General features: G+C 31.7%; 1 protein-coding gene across 3 annotated transcripts in view; it reads left to right on the plus strand.

Moving 5' to 3' along the window:
- LOC145295940 (myotubularin-related protein 9-like) overlaps window positions 1–23,874 on the plus strand; it is a 165,990-nt gene that overhangs the window by 68,325 nt on the left and 73,791 nt on the right. The window contains exon 1 of one of the 3 annotated variants that reach the window (XM_080141820.1): window positions 2,695–2,922. The exons of 1 other annotated variant lie outside the window; for it this stretch is intronic. The gene's annotated coding sequence lies outside the window, so the exon portion shown is untranslated. Of the gene's footprint in view, window positions 1–2,694; window positions 2,923–3,984; window positions 4,103–23,874 lie in introns of those variants that run through there. One more of the 3 variants, XM_080141821.1, reaches the window with a different exon arrangement.

Consider the following 23,874-nt stretch of genomic DNA (forward strand, 5'->3'; position numbering starts at 1 on the left):
AAGCAACAACTTCCACATGATTAAGTCTCGCTTCAAATATCAGCATAAATCATAATTTTTATGCAGTCAAATCATGCTTTATTATCATTACAAATCATAACTTACACAGTCAAATCCTATTGCAAATATCATCACAAATGATAACTTCCACATAATCAAATCTCACCCAAATATTGTCATAAATAATAACTTCCATGTGGTCAAATCTCGCCCAGATATTGTCACAAATAATAACGTCCACATGGTCAAATTCCACTTTATTATTGTCATAAACAATAACTTCCACGTGGTCAAACCCACTTTAAATATCATCACAAATGATAACTTCCACACGGTCAAATCCTGCTCAAATATTGTCACAAGTGATAACTTCTATGCGGTCAAGTCCCGCTTTAAATATCATTACAAATGGTAACTTCCATGTAGTTCAATCCCCGCTCAAATATCGTCACAGACAACAACTTCCACATAGTCAAAATCCTTTTTAAATATCATCACAAATGATAACTTCTACGCAGTCAAATTTCACTTTTGATATCTTCACAACGTAACCAACGTCTCCCTCTCCAAAGTAAACTTCTCTCTCTTATAATCTTTCGTCATTAACTGGCGATAACTTTCTTTCAATTTTTAAGCTAAATGAAATGATTGTATAATAATCAGTTAAAAGTTCATCCTGTGTTTGTCTGTTCTTTCTTGCTAAACTAGAACATGGCGGCCTTCACATCTTATGTCAACAAATACTTGTCATAAACCGTCATCATAAGTAGTTAACTTTTGTGTATTTAATTCATCGTTTTCATTCTTCTCATAATATTCTTCATCATTAACCTGAGAATTTATCCATCTAATTAACTCTTATCCTTTCTTTTTTTTTTTTTTACATGATGATCACCTCTTATCAAGGCCCGGAAGCCATTTGGGGATAAGTGTTATTGTGTGTACAGTAATCAAGGGGATAATATCGTAGTAATAGTTGGTATTGGAGATTTGATCAAGTGTCTTACTTAAGGGGGCGATTAATCAGGAATTTGTTTATGTTGGACTTGAAAACATCCAAGTTGTAGTCAGGTGGGAAACAGGCAAACGGAAGAGAATTCTACAAGCATGCACTTCTCAGAAAGAAGCTTTGTTCATGGAATATACGCTTTGATTTGGGCACAGATAAAGAGTGGAGGAAATTGCTGCTAGTGATTTTAGCTAGACAGGTGTTTATCATGAAAAATTGGCAAGGGGGGACCAGAGATTGAAGCTCGGATGAGCACTTGCCATGGAAATAATGATAAAACAAAGACAGGCTCGCAATGTCTCTTCTGTGGGAGAGAGGTTGCAGGGAAGAGAAAAGGGCATCCCCCACTAGTCCATGAAGTTTATTTTGTACTTTGTCAAGGCAGGATAGGCTGTTTTTAGCAGCTCCTGCCCAGATGTGGCAGCAGTACTCCATCCTTGGACGAACTTGGCTTTTATATAGATAGAGAATTGCATCAGCAGTGAGATATCTTCTGGAGCGGTAGAAGGATCCCACCATTTTCCCAGCGGCCCGGGCAACAGACTTGATATACGTGTTCCATTTCAGATCAGGAGTAATGGTCAAACCTAGGAGCTTGTCAAAACATGAAGCCTCCCGAAGACAAGAGCCACCCATTTCAATTGATGCTAGATGTGGATCAGAGTGTTGATGATGTAAAGATAGGAGCTTAGTTTTAGATGCATTAAAAGTAACCAGCCACCTCTTCCCCCATTGTACCATGCGCTCAAGATCAGAGGAGAGGGAATCAGAGAGAGCTTTGTCATTTACGGCTTTTAATGTGTTGCCATAGATGGTTGTGTCATCAACATAGATGTTAACGAATGATTTAAGTATGTGTTTTGGGAGATCAGGGAGAGAATTGGGCCCAGGATGGACCCTGATTTCTGCCCATCAACCACTACTCTTATGAGCCTATCAGAGAGAAACGATTTAATAAGTGAGAAAACATTTCCAGTTATACCGTAGCTGGAAATCTTGTGAAGTAGGCCCTTATGCCATACCTTATCGAAGCCTTTGATATGTCAAGAGCAATATCCCTAGAGAGGAAGCCTTTGTCGAAAGATTCATTAATCCTGTGTGATATAACCGTTAGCACATCAGCTGTAGATCTAGCAGAACGGAAACCATATTGCATGTCACTAAGGAGGTTATTTCTGCTGAGGTGGTTGACTACTTCTTTATTTAATATGGATTCCAGCAATTTACTCATGACACACAAGAGACTTATTGGTCTGTACTGAGAGGGAGATGACTTATCGAGTTCTTAAATACAGGGCATACTGATGAGGTTTTCCAGGGTGTTGGAAAGGATCCTCGAATAGCTTTTGACTTTGTTAAGTGATGACTCATTATTAAATTTTTTCTAGATAATTAATAACCCCCCTACCCCCATCCTTTACGGTAATACCTGGGAGGATGACATCTTAGGATCTAACAGAAACATACCTAATTAAGAAAAAATGAGCAAGTTAGGTAAACAATCAAGGGAGATAATTTTTATTTTTAAATTTGTGTGGGATAATGCGAGATGTATTCTTTAATTAATTTTATTGTTTGAATAATTGTTATTTTTTTTTTTTTTTGCACGCTACAATTAATTATTTTTAATTTAATATTCTAATTCTGAATATCAAGTTTTGTTAAAAAAAAAAATTAATTTCATTAAGACTTCTACGATCAGTTTGTGCGGTCCTACAGTGATTGTCTGCTGTCGTTATTTGCTTTACTCGACTAAAAAAAAAACAAAAAAACAAAAACGTTCAAATTCAATAAAAAGAAATATTACAAATCAACAAACTCTCAACAACAGTTTGATTAACACCTTCTGGCCTCGATAAGATTGTGTTTCGGTTTTAAATTGAAGAAATTATTTATAAACATCTCGATAGCAGGTAACGTATATATTTACATACATTGTCTTATTTATACACGACTTATATCCACCCAGCAGCGACCAGCGCCCAGCGGTGCCTGAGTCTTTTTACTTTCATTTTTGTTTCTTTATTTTTAAATATGTATTTTATAAAAATCAAATTATTATTATTATTATTCGGTACTTCTGCAGTTTACAGACCGTGCTATTTTTTAGACCGGATTTCAATTTAACTTCAGTTTTTACGGTATCTTTTGTTTATTATAATAAATTATTAGGCGAAAAAGTGTATATTAGTTATCAAAGTCCAGTCCCGATGTTAATAATGGGGGTTTTAATAATAACGTTATTATTTCAGCACGGTCCGTAAACCGCAGAAGTACCATATTTTTTTAATGATTTTGAAAATTAAATTTAATTATTACGGTATCGTTTGATCATTAAATTATTAATTGAACCACATTGTTAAAAACTATAACTAATTTTGTTTAAGATAATGTTTTAATGTCTATTTATAAAATTGTTGAATGTAAATTGGTTTGAAAACTTTCAATAAATACAAATTTTGAAGCCAGAAATCACTTTTTATTTGAGAGTATAAATATTTCTTAATGTTTTTTTGTTTTTTTTAAGCGTGATTAAGTAATTCATTCATTCATTCATTCAATTATTAACAAAAGATTAAAATGGCTGCCTTGTTTACGAAGAAGTCGAAATGCATTCTGGTGGGTTTTATTTCTTAATTAAATTGTTTTTATGATAAAATATTTTTTTCTTTTATTTGATCTTTGGTCTCATTTATTCGATTCATAGCAAAGATGCTAATACCAAACGAAAGGGTAGATTCTGACTAAAACATTAATGACTGACATTTCTCATAATCATTCGTTTTTTTTTTTTTTGTTTTGTTTTTTATTTTCTAGTTGAGATGAAAAACGAAAACACTATTTTCTTTTCTTTAGACAAATTTGTCATATATTATTTTTAAAATGGGGATCAGTTTCGTATATAAATTTAACGTAAAATCATCGCTCATTTTGGGACCACCAGACGGCACTTCCGGACCAGATTAAAAGGAAGTTAAATTGTGTGAGGGTAGGTGTGTATTTAGAGAAGAGGATATCAAATCTTGGGCATTTTTTATGCTGAAAAAAATAGCATTTAAAAAAAAAATATTACTTTTTCATCACTGTGGAGCCGTACGTACACCCTATGCTTATTCATACTTATAATAGTTAACGTTCCTGATTAAACGTCTTAAAATACACATAGCCTTCCTTAACTTTAAGTCTACTACTAACCCTAGGTTCGGTTGGCAATATGAAAAAAAAATGATTGTAACCTTGAATACGATACTAACTCACCTACAAAGAAAAATGAGATTCTACCTTTTTTATTATTATTTAACAGCCCGAAAACTTTGTAGTAAAAAGAAATTTTTTTTTGTTTTTTTTTTTAAACTTTATTGAATATGCATACCTAGCCAAAAATTATTACATTATTTATATTTGGTGTTTATGCACTTATGTTACCGTGCTATTTTTCAAGTTAAATTCAAGTTTTACGATATCTTTTTATTAAATTGTTAAGGGAAAGTACAGAATAATGGTAAAACCCCCTCCCCTCGTCATGTTAAGAATGGCTTTTTTATTTTATTTTTTTTTTTAATAATAACATTATTATTTCAGCACGGTAACACAAGTACCTTATATTTTGTTCCTTTTAAAATTATAAAACTGGAATTTTTTCGTATTATTTGGAATCTTTGGACTACTGTGCTCATCTTGAGATAGTTTATATATTTTATGTATTGTGGGGAAAGTGAGGATTCTAAATAAAACAAACAAAAAAGAAAACCAACTGTGCACCACGTATAAGATTTTATGGTTGAAAATCCGAATTTTGAATGTGTTTAATTTATCATCTTTTGTATTTTGAAGTGTGAAATTCGTTGAATATGTTTCTAATAATTATTCTTTCAGATTAGCAAAATATATTGTCAAAAACATCGTTAATTCATTACGCACACAGCAGCAGCCGTATAGCACAATGGTGAGAAGCCTTGACTGTCATTTGGGCGGCTGGGTTTCGATCCTGGCTTGAGACAGTTGCCTGTCTAGCCGCACTGATGAACTGTGAAACAGCGAAACAGTACTATGTGTGGATGACATATATATATATATATATATATATATATTCATTATTTTTACGAAAAACACTACTTTTAAATCTTTGAAAAACAAATTAATAATTTTCTTTTAGTGACCCCAATATTGCTGATATATCATTAAATAGGAAATGTTTTGAAGAATCGATACCAAAAGAAAAAAAATCGATAACTAACTGCCAATTTTCCTAAAAGTAGAATAATTTATTTCAGCAATTTGTCGTTATGTGATCTTATCTCACCTATGGTAGACTGACCATAAGGCCTACAAACAATTGTTCGTATTTACAAGCAGTTTTTATCTCTCTCTGTTCATTTTTGCTATGACTTGCGCTTGACTTAGTTTAAAGTGTGGGGGACTTGCATTTACCACACTCTCGTCTAGAAACACCTGGTCCTAATGGCAAGACAGGATCAAGACAACCAAGCATGATACTAGATGCAAGAGTTGTTTATTTATTTCCTTCCCCACTGAGCAAATTAGGCACAAGGCCGTTTTTTAGTGTGGGGAGGAAAAAGCAGCTCTCCCAAGGGGACACTCTGGCAGGGTCCAAAATTAGCAATCGTCTGATATGAAGGGTTTCCCCCACATTGACCAAACTAATTGACTTAAAAAGTAATTGTCCAATATGAAGGGTTGCCCCAACATTGACCAGAACTGATTACTTCTTTTTCCGCTCCTGGCCCGAAGGCCAAGAACAGCCTAGTTGTCTTTAACATATATGACACCTAGGATTCCCAAAATAGTCACCCATCTGGTACTGGGCAGCTTCATCATTGCTTAACTTCGGGGGTTGTGTAGGCAACAAATATATTAAATTGTGATTCAATGAATTTCAAAAAACCCTTATTGAAATGCAGTGGTTGAGTTTTGATGGGATAACTTATAGAATGTTACCGCCAGTAATATTTTGTAAATCTTATAATCACAGGTTTCCATACCAACTGATTGTTAAATAAAAAATTATTCTGAAGAATATATATATATATATATATATATATATATCGCTTATGGAAAAAGAATTAAATTTTTATAAAGTTGATTCTTTATGTAATCATCAAAACAAAAGTTAAAAATGCATGAAAATTTACAGGACTAAATGAACTTCATTTAGTCAAGTAAATGCTACCATAGTTTCTTCCAAACTATCATTCAATTTTGGATTTTTTAATTTCACCATAGAGTGAGATAAAAAATGGAATTATTTGAAATTCAGGTACTTATGCTATAATATTTTTTCATATTCTTATAGTAAATCATCCTAAATCTTTAGACAAAAAAAAAATGATTCAAAAACTTTTTAAAAATATTTAAATGTGTTATCCATCGAGACAAACATGGTGGTGAATGGTGTTATTTTTTTTTAAATTTTAAATTCTATTAAAAATAATAAAAAAAAGTTTTATATTATTCTGCTTTTCATATAAAGTTCAGGCTTTTATCTTCCTGGAAAAAAAAGTTGCTCAAGAGTAATGGATTTTATTAGATTTCAATTTGTTTAAAAAAAAAAAAATAACAACTTGGTTTTTCTTCCATTTTTTTGACTGCACCTACTGTAAAACAATGGATGATCTACATAAGACTTGGAGGAATACTATAGAATAAAAAGGTCTGAAAGTGAATATTATCAAGATAAAGTGATGATTAGTGATTTTAATGTTGGAAAGGGAGTTAGATGCAATTAGATTGCACCTAAAAGACAAACTGGAGGAGACTCCTTGAGGAAGATGTGCTCCAGTTTGGCATACAGCATAAAGAAAAATGGATCTCTCTGAATATACATAAACCCACAGAAACTCAACGCCAATCTCAAGAGATTTCTACACAAAATACTGACAGTGGAAGAACTGAACCCAGCCTTTGTTTTTACAGTGTTCAGTAAACTTCATGCCAATGTGAGATACTAGTGAGTCCATTTGGACAGAGAATTACAACAGTTGACAATCTGTAGGATGCCATTTGGACAAGTATGTTGAAAGTGTCTACTGTTTGGTCTCAATGTCTCATAAGATATCTTCCAAACAAAAATGGACCAAATCCTAGATGGTGTGGCAGCATTGCTGATGATGTAGGCATATTTGTCCAAAACAATGATGACCATAACAAAAATTTGCATAATCACATGACCCAATCACCTGAGACTGAACTTGTATTTAACAGCAAGAAATGTTTCATAAAGCAGCTCTGTATATTTCTTTTTAGAAACATATGCACTCATACTGGAATTAAACTAAACCTGGATAAGGTGTGCGACATTAAGAAAATGCCAAACCCACAAAATGAAGAGGAACTATGTTTTCTAGGTATGCTAAATATATTCTGAACTTTGTTGAAAAAGGCTTACATATTGCGTGGTCTTAAGTCCCAATCACCTTGAATTTTGTCCCCTGATCACCAAAACTGCTACAACCAGCTTAAGGAAATGATTTCCAATGACACATATTTTCATACTACGATCAGACTAAACCTACATGGCTGAAGGTGGATGGTTTGCAGAAAGGCCTGAAAGTGGTACTGATCCAAGATGGTGAACAAGTTGTATTTGGATACAAATCATTCACACATAAACCAAATACAGCAACATCAAATGAGACATATGAAAACCCATCATGACAACTATAGCAGAACCAGAAAATTACCACCATTATACCCAGTAGATAAACTCAACAACACATAGCACCTTAGAACTATCATCGAGAATAACGAAGGACCAAGAAGCTACATAGAAACACCACAATTGCACCCAGTTTGTGTGCAATAATAATTCAAGTGATAAAAAGCAGTTAACTTTGATATCTCGGAAACTAACACCATACAGAATACAAATAAACCAAAGGAAATAAATGTTGGTGACAAAATCACCAAACTCAACATCAACAGACCTACACTAGATAAAAACAAATATGGCCCACTCCAAACTAAATTGGATAGATCTTTAAGAACACCTTGGCAGTATAAAGATGTCTTATCCCATAAACCATAGCACACTATAAATCAAAGACAAAACCTACAACAAATGCACACAGACAACAAAATAGGGGGGGGGGGTGTTATAACATTGCAGATAATATTCACCTTTGTTTGCCTGGGACTGGATGTAACCATTATCGGCCTGACTGACGCTCTTCTGAATAAAGTCACTATCACACTTACTCTATCATTTCACTCTGCTTTCTTACTAAATACTAACAATTATCACTTTAGCTAGTAATGGTTGAGGACATGCATTGCATGAATAGAAATGATATGAGAATAATACAATGGATGTGTAATGTGAGTTTTAAAGTCAGGTTTGCTTCTGAATACCTTAGAGGAAGATTAAATTTGGACAGTATGGAGATATGTGTGCAGAACAGGAGACTTTGATGGTATGGTCACATTGAAAGAATCTTCATGAGTTCTTGTGTTAGTAGATGTAAAAAAGTTGAGGTAGCATGTTCAGTTCACAAAGGAAAGACTAAGAAAAACTTAAGAACTAATAAAATGGACATCAGGGATAAATAAAAACCCAATAAAAAATAAGTTAGTTTGCAAATGGATTTCTAAAAGCCATCCAATCCATGGACGTGTTCCTTAATCCTCGGGGGTTGTGGGGGACACTGCATCTGCATTATTTCATGCAGCGTGTCTTGGGTAAGAATAGCCTAACGGCACCCATCCTTCTCTAAGCTCCGAGCACATACAACATCTGGTATTACCAAATGGTCATCAATTTTAGTATTAGCCAGGCTCAGCATCGCTTAACTTCGGTGATCTAACGGGAATCAGTGTGTCAACGTGATTATGCGAACATAATGTAAAATAGACATTAAACCGAAGATGATAATGATGATGAAGAATCTTCTCTCAAATTTACCTGATTCAGACTCTCGGTCATATATCAATGGGGCATTTGTTCTATTCATTTTCAGTAGGCTATCTTCCCAAGCATTACTGCCTATTTCTAGTGTGTGGGATCGATTTATTACTGAATATCAGGAAATGTCATCAAAAATTACTATTAACGATCCTTAAAACATTACTGTATAATATAATGATCAAAAGCTATTATAAAAAATGGAATATCTGATCACAATGTTTGTTTTTTTTTAATTGGCCTTGTGTCTAACTTTGTTGCAGTGGGAAAGACAGTAAATAAGCAAAAAATATATGGTAATGTTTTTGTTTTTTATGTGTTTGTGTTGACAGCTGATGATAGATTATTTGACCTTCGCTTTAGAAATTGTAACATAAAAGCCAAATCGACCTTTTCTAAAACCATAAATACTTATATTTTTATTTATTGCATTCTCATCCTAAACAAAGCACAGTGGCTACTTTGATGTAGGATGCAACTATCTGGGACATAATTTGTAGGGGTATTATGTTTAGAGCTGAGCAGATATCTGTTTGCATTACACTTCTGCATGTCAGTACAGTCAGGGAAACAGGAACTCTGAAAAAAATATTAGAGTAGAAGGCTTTCTTACATCTAGGGATCTCCACTTTGTAGGGGTGGGACTTTGCTGTTTGTCAGAGGTATTTACATCAAGAGGGTACAAGGGCTAGTAGTTCGTCGGAGCATCTATCATTAAAATGCTTGTAAAACAAGCAGAGGAATGCAACATTTTGTTGATGGGACAGCAGTTGAAGCTTAGCTGATAGTGCGGGACCTATTAAGTTGGCGACTCTCTTTTGAACCCTGTCTAAGAGGGAGAGACTAGTAGCAGATGCACCAGCCTGAATGTGGCAATAATACTCCATACATGAGCGAATAGTGGCCTTGTAATGGTACAGGATACTCTCAGGCGTAAGTAACTTTCTAGTAGGTAGAGAGCCCACCTTCTTTGCAGCAGTCTTGGCAGTGCACTCAATGTATCTGTTTTAATTCATGTTCCCCATGAACATTAAGCTGAGGAGTTTGAACAAAGTACTTTCAGGTAATGTATCATTAGCCATGGCTATTAGTTGTTGAGAAGGTTTATTGTAGTTATTAAAGGAAAGGAGCTTAGTCTTGGCAGCATTGAATGCGACCATCCATGAAAGTTCATCGAATAGAAAGTTATTTATAGTTAAAAGTAAGTTTTACGGAAAATTGGGGAAATTGCATTTTTCATAGATGATTTAGAGTAGACAGTGAAGATTGTAGAAATGGGACATAACTATTTATTAATATTTAATATTGATATTTATTAATGACCTCCCCGACAAAACTGCCTCTGAGATGGGTATATATGCTGATGACACTACACTCTATAACAGGCATGACAGGAAAACAAATGAACACATATCTAAAGAAATGGCAAAAACACTAGAGGATGACCTCCAATCTGTAGTGGAATAGGGACATAAATGGATGGTCACATTCAATGCTGCCAAGACTAAACTGGTTTCCTTCAATAATTACAAGAAACCTTCTCTGCCACTAATAGCAATGGCCAGTGACTCCCTGTCTGAGAGTACATCTTTCAAACTGCTTGGCCTAACGTTCACAGGAAACATGAGCTGGAACAATTATATTGAAAATATTGCCAGGGCCGCTGCGAAAAAGGTAGGCTCTCTCTACCGTGCTAGAAAACTACTGACACCTGAAAGTATCCTGTATCTCTATAAGGCCACCATTCGCCCATGTATGGAGTATTGTTGTCACATCTGGGCTGGTGCGTCTACTACTAGTCTCTCGCTCCTAGACAAGGTTCAAAAAAGAGTCGCCAATCTGATAGGCCCTGAACTGTCATCTAAGCTTCAGCCTCTGTCCCATCGACGAAACGTTGCATCCCTCTGCTTGTTCTACAAGTATTTTAATGGTGAATGTTCTGACGAACTGCAAGAACTTGTGCCCCCACGACGCAGACACCCTCGACAAACCCGGTAGGCAGCTAAATCCCACCCCCACACAGTAGAGATCCCTAGATGTAAAAGATCTTTCTACTCCAGTAGTTTCTTCCCCAGAACTGCTAGACTCTGGAATTCCATTCCAGGATCCTGCTTCCCTAACTGTACTGACATGCAAAAGTTCAAGTGCAACGTGAACTGACATCTTGCTGCCCAAATCCCTACATAGTGCCCCAGTAGTTGCTGACCCTGATAGTAGCCCCCTACACCAAAGTGGCAATGTGCCTTGTTTGGGGTGAAAATGTAATAATAAAAAAAAAAAAAAAAAAAAAATTCAGAAAGCATATTTTAGATTACATCATAATGGCGTTGGTGTGTAGGTGATATCAAAAGCCCTTTTTACTAAAAACACAATAGCAATTGTTCTACTAGATGAATTTTGATAATTTTTGGATATATTGCTATTTTCGATATAACAATTCAGTAAGTAATATTGTTTTTGCTTTAAAGAACATATTTAAAAATCGATCTATTACTTCTCTTGGAACAAGGGCCTTTACTTTAAGTAAAGTAACGATAAAGTAAGCGTTCATTAAAAAATTACTTTAAGTATAATTTACAACAAATCGATCAGATGAGATTGTCCACAATTCCACATTTTTTACATTTTCCATATCGGATTTCAAACCAGACACTTCAGTTACAGTAGAGTACTTGATGTTACAACTACTACTAGTACTCATTTTCAGTAGAGTATTCTATTGTAGGCACTGGTTTTCCCGCTATATTTCTAATTAGAATTATCCTAAAAAGACATCAGGTACTTGTGGTAGGGACCATGTGAAGGTTGCCAACATCATAAGTGAAAGTATTTCTGTGGAACAAGCTGGATTTGAGCTTCACACATTCAGGTTGTCAATTTTATGTCATTAGCAACCGTCATCCTACTCCAACTTTCAGTAAAATAATGTCATTTATTCATTTATACCATGTTTACTTTGTATAATTGCTGACATCTTTAAAAAAAAGATTGCAGTGAAGAGGAAAATGGGTTCAATTGACAGTATAAAGAACCATTGATATCAATCATTTCACTTGATTTTCATCCAAAGATTGGCTGCATATTGATTGTTGGTTTTAAATTGTCTTTCATTATAGTTCTTTCATGGTCTTGAAATGAAATTCTAAGTTACATTTCAAAATCTTGAAAATCTAACTTTGATTCAATGTTTTAAATCACTGGCAACCACATTATTTCTATTGCTTTTTTTATTTTTTAAATCAACAATACCTTTATGTACGTACATTGTACATGTAATACAAAAAAAACTTTGAACATTCTTTTACACATGCCCACAATTTTTAACAAGCTCCAATAAAAATAAAATAATCATGAAGAGGTCAATAATTTCAAATTATCAACTTCATCATTATTATTATTATTAATTTAATGCATGCAAAAAGTTGGCTGTAAATGACAAATATATAATTTATATTTATTAAAAATATGTAAATTAGAATTTTATTTCAATTTAAGAATAACAATCCATTTTACCCAAAATTTGGATGAAAATTAGGAGAAATAGTCGAGATATTATACTACTCTAAAACCAAAAATTAACTAGAAAAAGAAAATGAATAAGCATGATATTGTAAAAAACTTGCGGTTAAAGTGTCATGCTCATCTTTCAGAAATTGGATTTTTAGATGTATTTGGATCTGTTTCACATTTAAAATTGTCACCAACATGTAGTTTTTATGATATTAAGACTTTTATTATCAAATATATTCTGTTATGGTTTTCAGTGGTTGCCGTTTTGTTTCTCATCCATCTTGATCCACATTGTTAATGACAGATGATATTCTGAGTTAATTCCTATTTCAATCACGTAAATTATTTTAGAATGAAATTTGTTTTAGCATTACTCTCAAACAGCTTATTTTTTATTTACCATACTTTAGTTAAAAAAAAAAATGAAAAAAAACATTCAAAACACTAAGTTAATTTTCATTGTACACGTTGAAATGCTGAAATGAAAACTTTGCACAAAAAAATATAGTTGCCATTTTTATAAACAAATCGAGAAGAATGCTATCTTGAGTTCATAACCTTCACCATTAACTAGAACATGAACCATTAAAAATATTAAGTTATAAGGAATTATTTTGTATATTATGTTGTATTAAAATGTAAAATAAGGTGTGAATAGCTCTCCTATGCAATTAAACATGTGATAGCTTTAATATCATGACATACAATACAATTATTCTTCAGATGTTTTTTGGCTTTATCTGATCATGTTCAATTCTTTTTCGTTTCTTTTAAAAATGAAAAAGTTTCTATTTTTCTGATGAAGCTGCGCAGAAAATATTCAAAATTGACATCATAATAATATTATTGTTTCTGCACTATGAAATAGGTGCTGTAAAAAAGTGGACGTTTTTACATGTTGAAAGAAATAAATGGTAAGATGAATAGCGCCTTGGAATCTGGAACATAGCTGTTTTGTCATCTATTCGTTTATGCTCTGTAGTTAAATTTAACATACATCGAGCTTCATAAATAAAACGATTGATATAAATAAAGAATTTGAATTTATCTTATGATTGAGAACTGAACAGACAGTATACCTTGATCATAATTCAAAGATGGCGTAATAAAAGGATAAAAGGTAATAGCAACTTTGCTCCTAATTTTCGGATTTTGTAATCACGCCCTCTGTTTCAAGTTGATATTTAATTTTAGTCATACAATGTGATATAAATATTGTTCAAACAGTGACTTTCTTCAGAACTATATTTTGTATTGCCCCCCCCCAAAAAAAAAACAACATTTATTTAGGCACATACGAAATATGGGTTAAACAGAGCTGGAAGGAAAAGATAACGAAATATCCAGATCTTATGTACGACATGAAAAGAAACTGAAATCTTAAGAAGATCGCTGTCATTCTAGTTACTATAGGAGCAACTGAATTCATGAAAAAGAACTTAAAAAAAAAAAAATACTCAGTGAACTAAGTGCAAAAGAGATTCAGACAAATGCACTTAAAGGGTGAGTCAGAATCTTAAAAAGATCTCTCTGTTGGAATATTTGAGTTACCAGTGAATGTTTAGTATTTAGTAGGATGCTACATCCCCAGCTTGAACAAACTGATCAGAAAAATTTAAAAAAAAAAGAGTAGAGAGTTACTGTAGCAACAATTTTTATATTGCATTGTATGAGTAAAAGTAAATATTCTTGAAACAGCTATAAATAATTTTTATATACTCTTGAGTATATATTTTATTCTGAATATGATTTCAAAATAATTTAAATTGTTAAAAATGTACATTGTATACATTTTATGTATGTATGTATGTGTGTGTTTTGATGTTGATTTGTAGGACTTTCAAATTGTTCTTTGTACAGTCCCTGAACCTCTTCTTAGGTTTATGTTGAGGATGCTTGCCACTTTCCAGCTCTCCATAAAAAATTTGTTTTGGCAGCCTACAATCTTTCATTCGAACCACATAGCCCACCCAATGCATGTGAGATCTGATTACAAGAGTTTCAATACTAGAGCAACAAGCTCTCATAAGGACCTCAGTGTCGAGTACTTGTGCTTGCCACTTGATGTTTAAGATACGTCTCAAGCATTTTTGGTGAAATCGTTCAAGCCATTTAATGTGGCTTTGATACAGTGTCCATGTCTCTGATGAATACAACAGTGTGATTAGCACACACGTCTTGTAAACGCAGATTTTTGTCCTGTCTAGGATGCCACGGTCACACCATACTTTAATTTTTCAAAAGCTACAGCAGCATTCTGAATTCGTCTGTGGATTTCAGTATCAATAGAGCCATCCCTTCACAGTGAACTACCAAGGTAGACAAACGAATTGATTACCCTTAGCCTAGCACTACAAACCATGATGTTCGGTTCTGCATATGACTGGCCCAATGCAGGAGTGAACATCATCTTTGTTTTAGACAGACTACAGACCATCGACACTTTGGAAGAATTTACTCTGCCAAGGCTGAAGTGGCGAAAGCTTGTACGTGAAAGTTGTGATGATCTAGAGATAAGAAAACAGTCCCACAGCAATCTGAAGCAAGAGTTTCGCAAAGGTTTGATGGTTTTAACCATAACACACAGGGCTGAAAATGCAGCACTTGTGAATGTGTGCTTCTGTCAAAAGCTGGCTACATCAACCACCTCAAGTCACACAAAACTCCTGTTCAGGTTAACTTTGTGCTCATTAGTCCAAACCAAATGATCTGTTTGATATCCAGCAGGGTTTGCAAGTCTACTACTGGTGTGAGAAGACATATTATTGTTCATAGAATACTCTTCAGCCTCCAGAGGAAGTTAACTCAGCCGAAAATTGCTCAATTTGTATGTCACATCTGCTTCAAGATGTGCAAATCTGTGGCAGGACTGCAGAGTCATCTGAGATGGTATGGACAACAAGATGGAGAGAACTTAATGTGACAGCGATCATATGAAAAGATGCAGCAATCATCGTGTGTATATATATATATATATATATATATATATATATATATATATATATAGGCGAATGAACTCTTTTTCTGGGTCAATGGCCAACTAGCACCGTGTATATTTGTGTGTGTGTATATATACACACACACAAATATACACGGTGCTAGTTGGTGTATTGGGGTGGAGAGGGCTCCCCGTAAGCCGTGGTGAAGGCAACCTTTCTAGGAGAAGCAAATCTCTGATTTAAAAAACCATAAAGCGGAAGATCAGTACCCGCATTAAGCTGGTCTGCAGTTTAATTTGTTGCTGGCTATCTTGCTCTTGCTTGTTGCATTTTGAACCGAGAGAGAGACTTAGCTGTCGTACAAAGCTAAGACTCTGTAACATCATGTATGGAGTATTGTTGTCACATCTGGGCTGGTGCGTCTACTACTAGTCTCTTGCTCCTAGACAAGTTTCAAAAGAGAGTCTCCAACCTGATAGGTCCTGAACTGTCATATAATCTTCAGCCTCTGTCCCACCGACGAAATGTTGCATCCCTTTCCCTGTTCTACAAGTATTTTAATGGTGAATGCTCTGACGAACTGCAAGAACTTGTGCCCCCACAACGTAAATACCTTCGACAAACCCGACAAGCAGCTAAATCCCACCCCTACATAGTGGAGATCCCTAGATGTAGGAGCTTTTTATTCCAGTTGTTTCTTCCTCAGAACTGCTAGACTTTGGAATTCCCTTCTGGGTCCCTGCTTCCCTAACTGTACTGACATGCAGAAGTTCAAGTGTAACATGAACCGACGTCTTACTGCCCAACTCCCTACATAGTACCAGAGTAGCTTATGTCCCTGATAGTAGCCTCCTACACTAAAGTGGCAATGTGCCTTGTTGTTTGGGGTGAAAATGTAATAAAAAAAAAAAAATATATATATATATATATATATATATATATATATATAATTGTTTTACAGAAGCATTTATGTCACTACACATTCATAAGCATGTTTCGGTCAGCCAGTTACAAGTAACTAGAAATCTCTTCAGGTGATGCTGCTTATATAAAAATAGAATCCAGAATCTACTTTTCTATATGCAACATCGCCTGAAAAGGTTTAGTTTCTTGTAAATGGCTGACCGAAACCTGCTTGTGAATGTGTAGCGACATATAAATGCTTAGGTAAAACAAATAAAAAGTATATTTTTTCCCTACTTCGGTATTGAGCATTCTTGTATGATGCAAAAAGTTAGTCAAGTATTAGCAAACAAAAAATAACATACTTTGTAGTTTCAACTTTGATAAAAATGCATATGAGATGAATTTAAAAGAATATATATACAAACCTAATATGTGTGAATCCAGTGCCCATCCCCATTAATTATAAAATATATTCCTAGTTTTATTGAATGTAGGCTTAGTAATAACTCTATTCACAAAATGTTATTGAACAATTTAGCTAACTATAGTATTCTAAAATCAATGAGTATGTAAACATTGAAATTAAATATCAGAAACAAGATACGAAAAGTAATAGTTGAAGTAGGAGATTAAACGAATATGGTGGTGATCCTATAGATACATGCATATATGTATATGTGAACAGGACCAGGAAGAAATATAATGATTTTATATAAAAAAAATAAATAACAGAATATTAATTATAAAAAAAAAAAATACAAAGTTCGAAAGATAAAAAATAAACTTTTCCCTACATAAAATAATTTGGTAATTACAATAAGTTTCTCGCATGAAAAAATAATTTTGTGTAGACAGAAAGATGTTTTGCTTTATTTTTAAATATTAAAATAAATAAGTAAATAAATAAAACACTTACAAATAAACGAAAACATCTCATTTGTTTGTTTTTATTATTCTTGAAATGACTAAACAGAATCTTGGAGTGTTCCAGGAATTGCCCCCCCCCCCAAAAAAAAAAACAAGTCGAAAATTTCTTTTATTTACAAAAAAAAAAGCCACTGAAAAAAGTGCATTTACAAAAAACAAAACAAAAACAAGCCAATAAAAAGAGTTCTATTTTGTTCTTTAACTTTTCAAACACGTTAATGTTTATAAACATTATATCTACAGTGGGCAAAGTCATTAGTAAATTAGGTTTTCCCTTTATTTGCATTTCAGGTTGGAGTCAGCCTACATGGCTATATTTTTTTTTTTTTTTGGTTGCTCTGACACTCGCTGCTATTTTTATTGAAACAAAAATTGTTTTGATTCATTTATTTTTTATTTTATTTTATTTATTTTGGTGGCGGTGGGGTCCAATGCGCAAGCAATGAAAAGTGCTCAATATCTGGAGAATAGCTTCTCTTTGTATCCATTCTGCCAAAATATCTGGTGGAAAGGGTATCATGTACTTCTTTTTTGAGGCGATTACATTTACATGTTTTTATCCGTTCTTTTATTTTTGAAATTGTTGTGGGGTTATTGACGTTGCCCACAATGAAAATGATTAATATCCTTAGTATAGCAGGTTTGTTCCAAACAGAACTTCATGACAACCTGGGCATCGCCAGGTACCCATGCTAGTATATGTGTGTGTGTATATATATATATATATGTGTCTTTATAAAGAACATTTTGATGAAACAAATATCAAGGTTAATGTCTGGGAGATGTGACCTCTTGATTTGTTCTTTGTAAAGAAAGTCAGTGCAGAAAGGAATCGTATTCATTATGAGAAACTTAAGAGAAAAATTTGGCATCATTCTGTCAGAATCTATAAAATTTCAAAATGATCTGTAATGAATGCGGGAGCTTTTGTCGCAGTTATGCCCATTTGAGAAATTGCCAAAGAAGTTACAAATGCATTGAATCGAAGTTTGTGAGTGTGGTTTGAGTGTTATTTCTACATACAGAAAAGGTTCATTAGAACAATGAAGTAATTCCTTTTCCAATGGGTCTGCATGTTTGTCATACTTGTAGTAGATAATTTATGCCATTGGTAAGGCTAAAAAGATATTGTACACTTGCTCAATAAGTAAAAATATATCAATCAATGGAAATGCACAAGCATAAGTTTCAGTTATCATCATCATCATCTATAATTTAAAGGACAGTTATGTGTGTGTCCAGTTAAAGAGCACAAGATAAATACAAAGTTGATATATTCTTGAGTGATGATGCCTCAGTTGAATAATATCTAAATTTAAAAAAAATTCATTCTTTGAAGGTTAACTGGGCCAGGTTTTGTTGGGGGGGGGGGCTTTTTAGGTATTTCTAATTTTATGTACTTATTTGGAAAGAAAATGTGAGCTCATTTCAAAATTATTAGATGCTAACTTGGACTAATTTATTGTTTTTTAACATTCTCTTACGATTATTTCTTTTCAAAAGGAGGAAGGGGTAATAAAAACCTCAAAAAGGCTAGTTTTAGTAGTGCTCTGGAAGCCTTAATTTTATTTTAGTAGTGCTCTGGAGACCTTAATTTTATTTGGGTAGTTTCAGTAGTGCTCAAGAGGCCTGTTGATCATTTTTTTTCTATATGGACAGAGAAGAAAGATAGAAACATGAATGATGAAAACAGCAAAGAGGAGAAGAGAACTTCTATTTTGTTTTTAGTGACATTAAGTAATGTTGGATAACCCTATTAGTATATAATGAATATACTTAGCTGAATATTTTACTGTAGTTTTATGGCATCACCAATCATTAGAAATGGCAAGTAAATTTTTATTATTATTTATTATTGATATAACTTTATCTTATATCTATACAACATTTGCTTGCTGCTGTTGTTGTAGAACATCATTCATTCATTTTGAATTAGATGATTATTGTTGGTATTCATTTCCCTCCATATTTGTTTTAGTTAGAATTCTTTCTAGAAAGACATTAAGTACTTATGGGAAGTGCGATGTGAAGGCTGCCAACATCCAAAGTGAAAGTATCTATAGAACAAACTGGATTTGAACTTGGCATGCTCAAGTTGTCAGTCTGTGTCATTAACCACTTAGCCATTGTCATCTTCCTGTTTCTGTTGCTTACTGAATAATGTTCTATAATACATTTCTTTCTTCTATCAAGAGATTAAAAAAGACAAATTAATTTAGAGAAAGAACAAGGTATAACAATGAAAATACCCAGAAAGATATCAAAAGAAAAAAGCTCATTCACTTATAGAACTGCTTATTGAACCTTCGAGTCATGTGATCTGTTTTATAGCACTCCTACATGAATAATGAACATTAAATCGTTACAAAAAAGAAAAGCAATGAATAAGATTTTTAATCTAATTTTGAAGAAAAAGGATATAAAAGTTATTGTGAGCAAGTCTTTGTTTCATCAGTTGAACCATTATCCTTAGAAACGTCTATGCTTGTTTATCTTTTTTTTTTTTTAGTTTGCTTTTAAAAGAAAGAATTAACAATTGTAAAAGGTAGAAAATTGCTATTGACACATATCAGTTATTTAATTATATCTATCTTATTTATGTCAATCTTGCCTGAGTTTGTAATCCATTAATAATCGATTGCTGATCTGAATATCTAGGAAGAAAGGTGGAAGGACGCAGAAAAAGAGGTAAACCAAAGAGAAGATAGTATGATAACATGTGTTTCTAGAGTCGGTCAATCATCAAAGTAATAGGAAACGAAAGTTTTGGAAGAAAGTTAATACATGATAAATTGCATTTTGCAAGATACAGTAGACACTTTTCATGATGAATATGATAAATTTAGAGACAGTTTGATTGATTTAGCAGTTGTATATTAAACAACAGAGAAAATTAAATGTAAAAAAAAGCATAAAAAAAACTATTAATCTATTTTATGATTAAAAAGAAAGCTATATTTTGTGAATGGACATAATACCATTATTGGTGAAATAATTATAGGTCGCACAACAATGTAACAAAAGTACAATAGAACCCTGGGATACGGCATTAAAAATTCGTAACAAAATACGGTACAGTATATAATACACATGTATATAATCAAATAACATTATAAATAACTGTAAGATGGGGCAAATACCGTAACCAGGGCCTGAAAAATATTGTATTCTACATCGTAACCTGAAAAACCATATCCTACGACCACCTTATCCGGGTTCTGCTGTTTAATATATTTTATTATTTATTGCCATGGACAATAAAATACAAAAATTAAAGTGTGTGTAACATTTTTCTTTTAAAACGACTATCTCTTCTCTCCCCTTTCCAAATTCATTCTCTCCCTCCCATCCAATCTCTCCATTCTCTCTAAGTAAGAATAATTTTTTTCTCCTCTGACGAGGATAAAATAGATACTACACTTTGAATCTAGTCCAAAAGCCAAGAAAGTGTCTTTTAGTTTGAGTTTATGACCAAAAGTCTATAAAAAAACAAAAACCTGTGCATGTTGACACACCCACACTCACCAATCTGACTAATTTTGTTTCTTGTGAATCCCAAATCCCAAAAGAATAAATATTACAAAAACACAAATGTTCCCATGTTCTGTCTGGGGCAATGCTGAAAAAATATGTCTGCTTTGAGTGTGTGTCTTGTGTAGTTTCTACCTTTCAGCTGAATTGAGGTTCGATCCCTAGAAACAGTTGAACTACGCTCATGAGAGGTAATGACCTTGAAACACGCGTGTACGTAGATTATTGTTTTAAAAATAATAAATAAATAAAAATGTTATATATGTCCAACTTAAAAAGGGCGACTTTCTAAGTAAATAAAAAAATGAGCTCCGAGGTGGAGCTAATATTAACCGTATGTATCGCTTGAAAAAACAACAATAACATATATATATATATATATATATATATATATATACACACACACACACACACATTCCCTTTATATAATAGAAGATTAGAAGAATTACAGGTAGGTTGAGAGATGATAACCAGTTTGTGTGTAAGAATGTAGACGGATGATAACTCAAATGTGGAGAAAGTACATCTGAATGATGAGACTTTTTATGGTGTTCAGAAGTTTTGTCATCGTGGGAGTACAAAGAGGAGTAGGTGCTAGTGTGATTTCAAGAGTTAGGAGTTGATGGAGTAAGTTCAGAGAACTTTTTCTATTACTAACCAGCAGAATAGTACCTCTGTCGATCAAAAGAAGAGTTGATCAAGCACATGCATATAGTGTGATGTATGAAAATGAAATCTGGCCAGTGAGCTTGAGCTTATGTGATGCACCAAGAGAACTCGTATGAGAATAATATAATGGAGGTGTAAAGTTTTAAAGACAGACTTAAATCTGATTATTTTAGATAAAGATAAAATCTGGACAGTATAATAAGATGCGTGGAGAACAGGAGACTTTGTTAGTATTGAAAGAATATATGACAGTTCTTGGGTTTGTAGATGTAAAACAGTTTAGGTAGCAGGATCAGTTGGCGGGGAAGTATTTTAACATTTTCTCATCATCCATTTCAATATACTGCATTTTTTCTTGTTAATTTCACTTAACCCTTCATATAACTTGTGAAAGGGTTTTCTATACCCAAATGTTTTTAACTGACTCTCTTTATATTACAGTGCAAACAATCTCCACCCATATCTCACTTCTACAGCAATGCAATGCTGGTTTAAAATGTGTTATCTAAAAATTAAATTCCTTCTTTTTTTTTTCTCTCGTTATCAGGACAATTCTTTATGGGTGTCTACACACTTAAATTTTGGATAAAGTCTATGATGCTTCCTTGCTTTGCTAAGCCTTATGTCTCTTTGCACATTGCTGTGAATATTTAAGGAGGAGTCGAGGTATGTGGATGGCTACATGCTAGTCATGTATGAGTACCTCTTCATCCTGTTGACTTTACTTCATTTTTCTGATGCTACCACCTACTTCATGCACACATCTTTCATTAAAATAAAGAAGGCCACAGGAAGGAGTCGCAAATTCTGTTTTTTCTAAGATGTTTTATATTTGTATATGTCAACAAAGAAGAAATAAAATTATTTATCATCATTTATATATTTTTTCAATAATTTATGTATATGTGTGTGTGTATATATATATATATATATATATATATATATATATATATATATATATATATATATACTAGCAAAAGTACCTGTCAATAAGACAATTCCAAGCAGATAAAGAAAGCGCGAGATAGAGCAATAATATAACTGGAAATTCTGAATTAAATTACGTAGCATTACAACAAAATTTATTGTTTAACAAAGGAGTACAGATAACTTAAAAATATATATTAATTTAATATAAATATATATTAATTTAATATAAATTAACGATAAAAGAAATTTATATTAATTTAATATAAATTAACTATAAAAGAAATATATATTAATTTAATATAAATTAACTATAAAAGAAATATATATATTAATTTAATATAAATTAACTATAAAAGAAATATATATATTAATTTAATATAAATTAACTATAAAAGAAATATATATATTAAGTTAATATAAATTAACTATAAAAGAAATTTATATTAATTTAATATAAATTAACTATAAAAGAAATATATATTAATTTAATAAAAATTAACTATAAAAGAAATATATATTAATTTAATATAAATTAACTATAAAAGAAATATATATTAATTTAATATAAATTAACTATAAAAGAAATATATATTAATTTAATATAAATTAACTATAAAAGAAATATATATTAATTTAATATAAATTAACTATAAAAGAAATATATATTAATTTAATATAAATTAACTATAAAAGAAATATATATTAATTTAATATAAATTAACTATAAAAGAAATATATATTAATTTAATATAAATTAACTATAAAAGAAATATTAATTTAATATAAATAAACTATAAAAGAAATATATATTAATTTAATATAAATTAACTATAAAAGAAATATTAATTTAATATAAATAAACTATAAAAGAAATATATATTAATTTAATATAAATTAACTATAAAAGAAATATATATATTAATTTGATATAAATTAACTATAAAAGAAATATACATACCAATTTAATATAAATTAACTATAAAAGAAATATATATATTAATTTAATATGAATTAACTATAACAGAAATATATATATTTATTTAATAAAAATTAACTATAAAAGAAATATATATATTAATTTAATATAAATTAACTATAACAGAAATATATATTAATTTAATATAAAATAACGATAAAAGAAATATATATTAATTTAATATAAATTAACTATAAAAACATATATATTAATTTAATATAAATTAACTATAAAAAATATATATTAATTTAATATTAATTAACTATAAAAAATATTGATTTAATATAAATTGACTATAAAAGAAATTTATATTAATTTAATATAAATTAACTATAAAAGAAATATATATTAATTTAATATAAATTAACTATAAAAGAAATATATATTAATTTAATATAAATTAACTATAAAAGAAATATATATTAATTTAATATAAATTAACTATAAAAGAAATATATATATTAATTTAATATAAATTAACTATAAAAGAAATATATATATTAATTTAATATAAATTAACTATAAAAGAAATATATATATTAAGTTAATATAAATTAAC

The sequence above is a fragment of the Euprymna scolopes genome, chromosome 16 (assembly GCF_053919585.1).
Source record: "Euprymna scolopes isolate OS-2025 chromosome 16, ASM5391958v1, whole genome shotgun sequence".
In the NCBI taxonomy this organism is placed as follows: Eukaryota; Metazoa; Mollusca; class Cephalopoda; order Sepiida; family Sepiolidae; genus Euprymna; species Euprymna scolopes.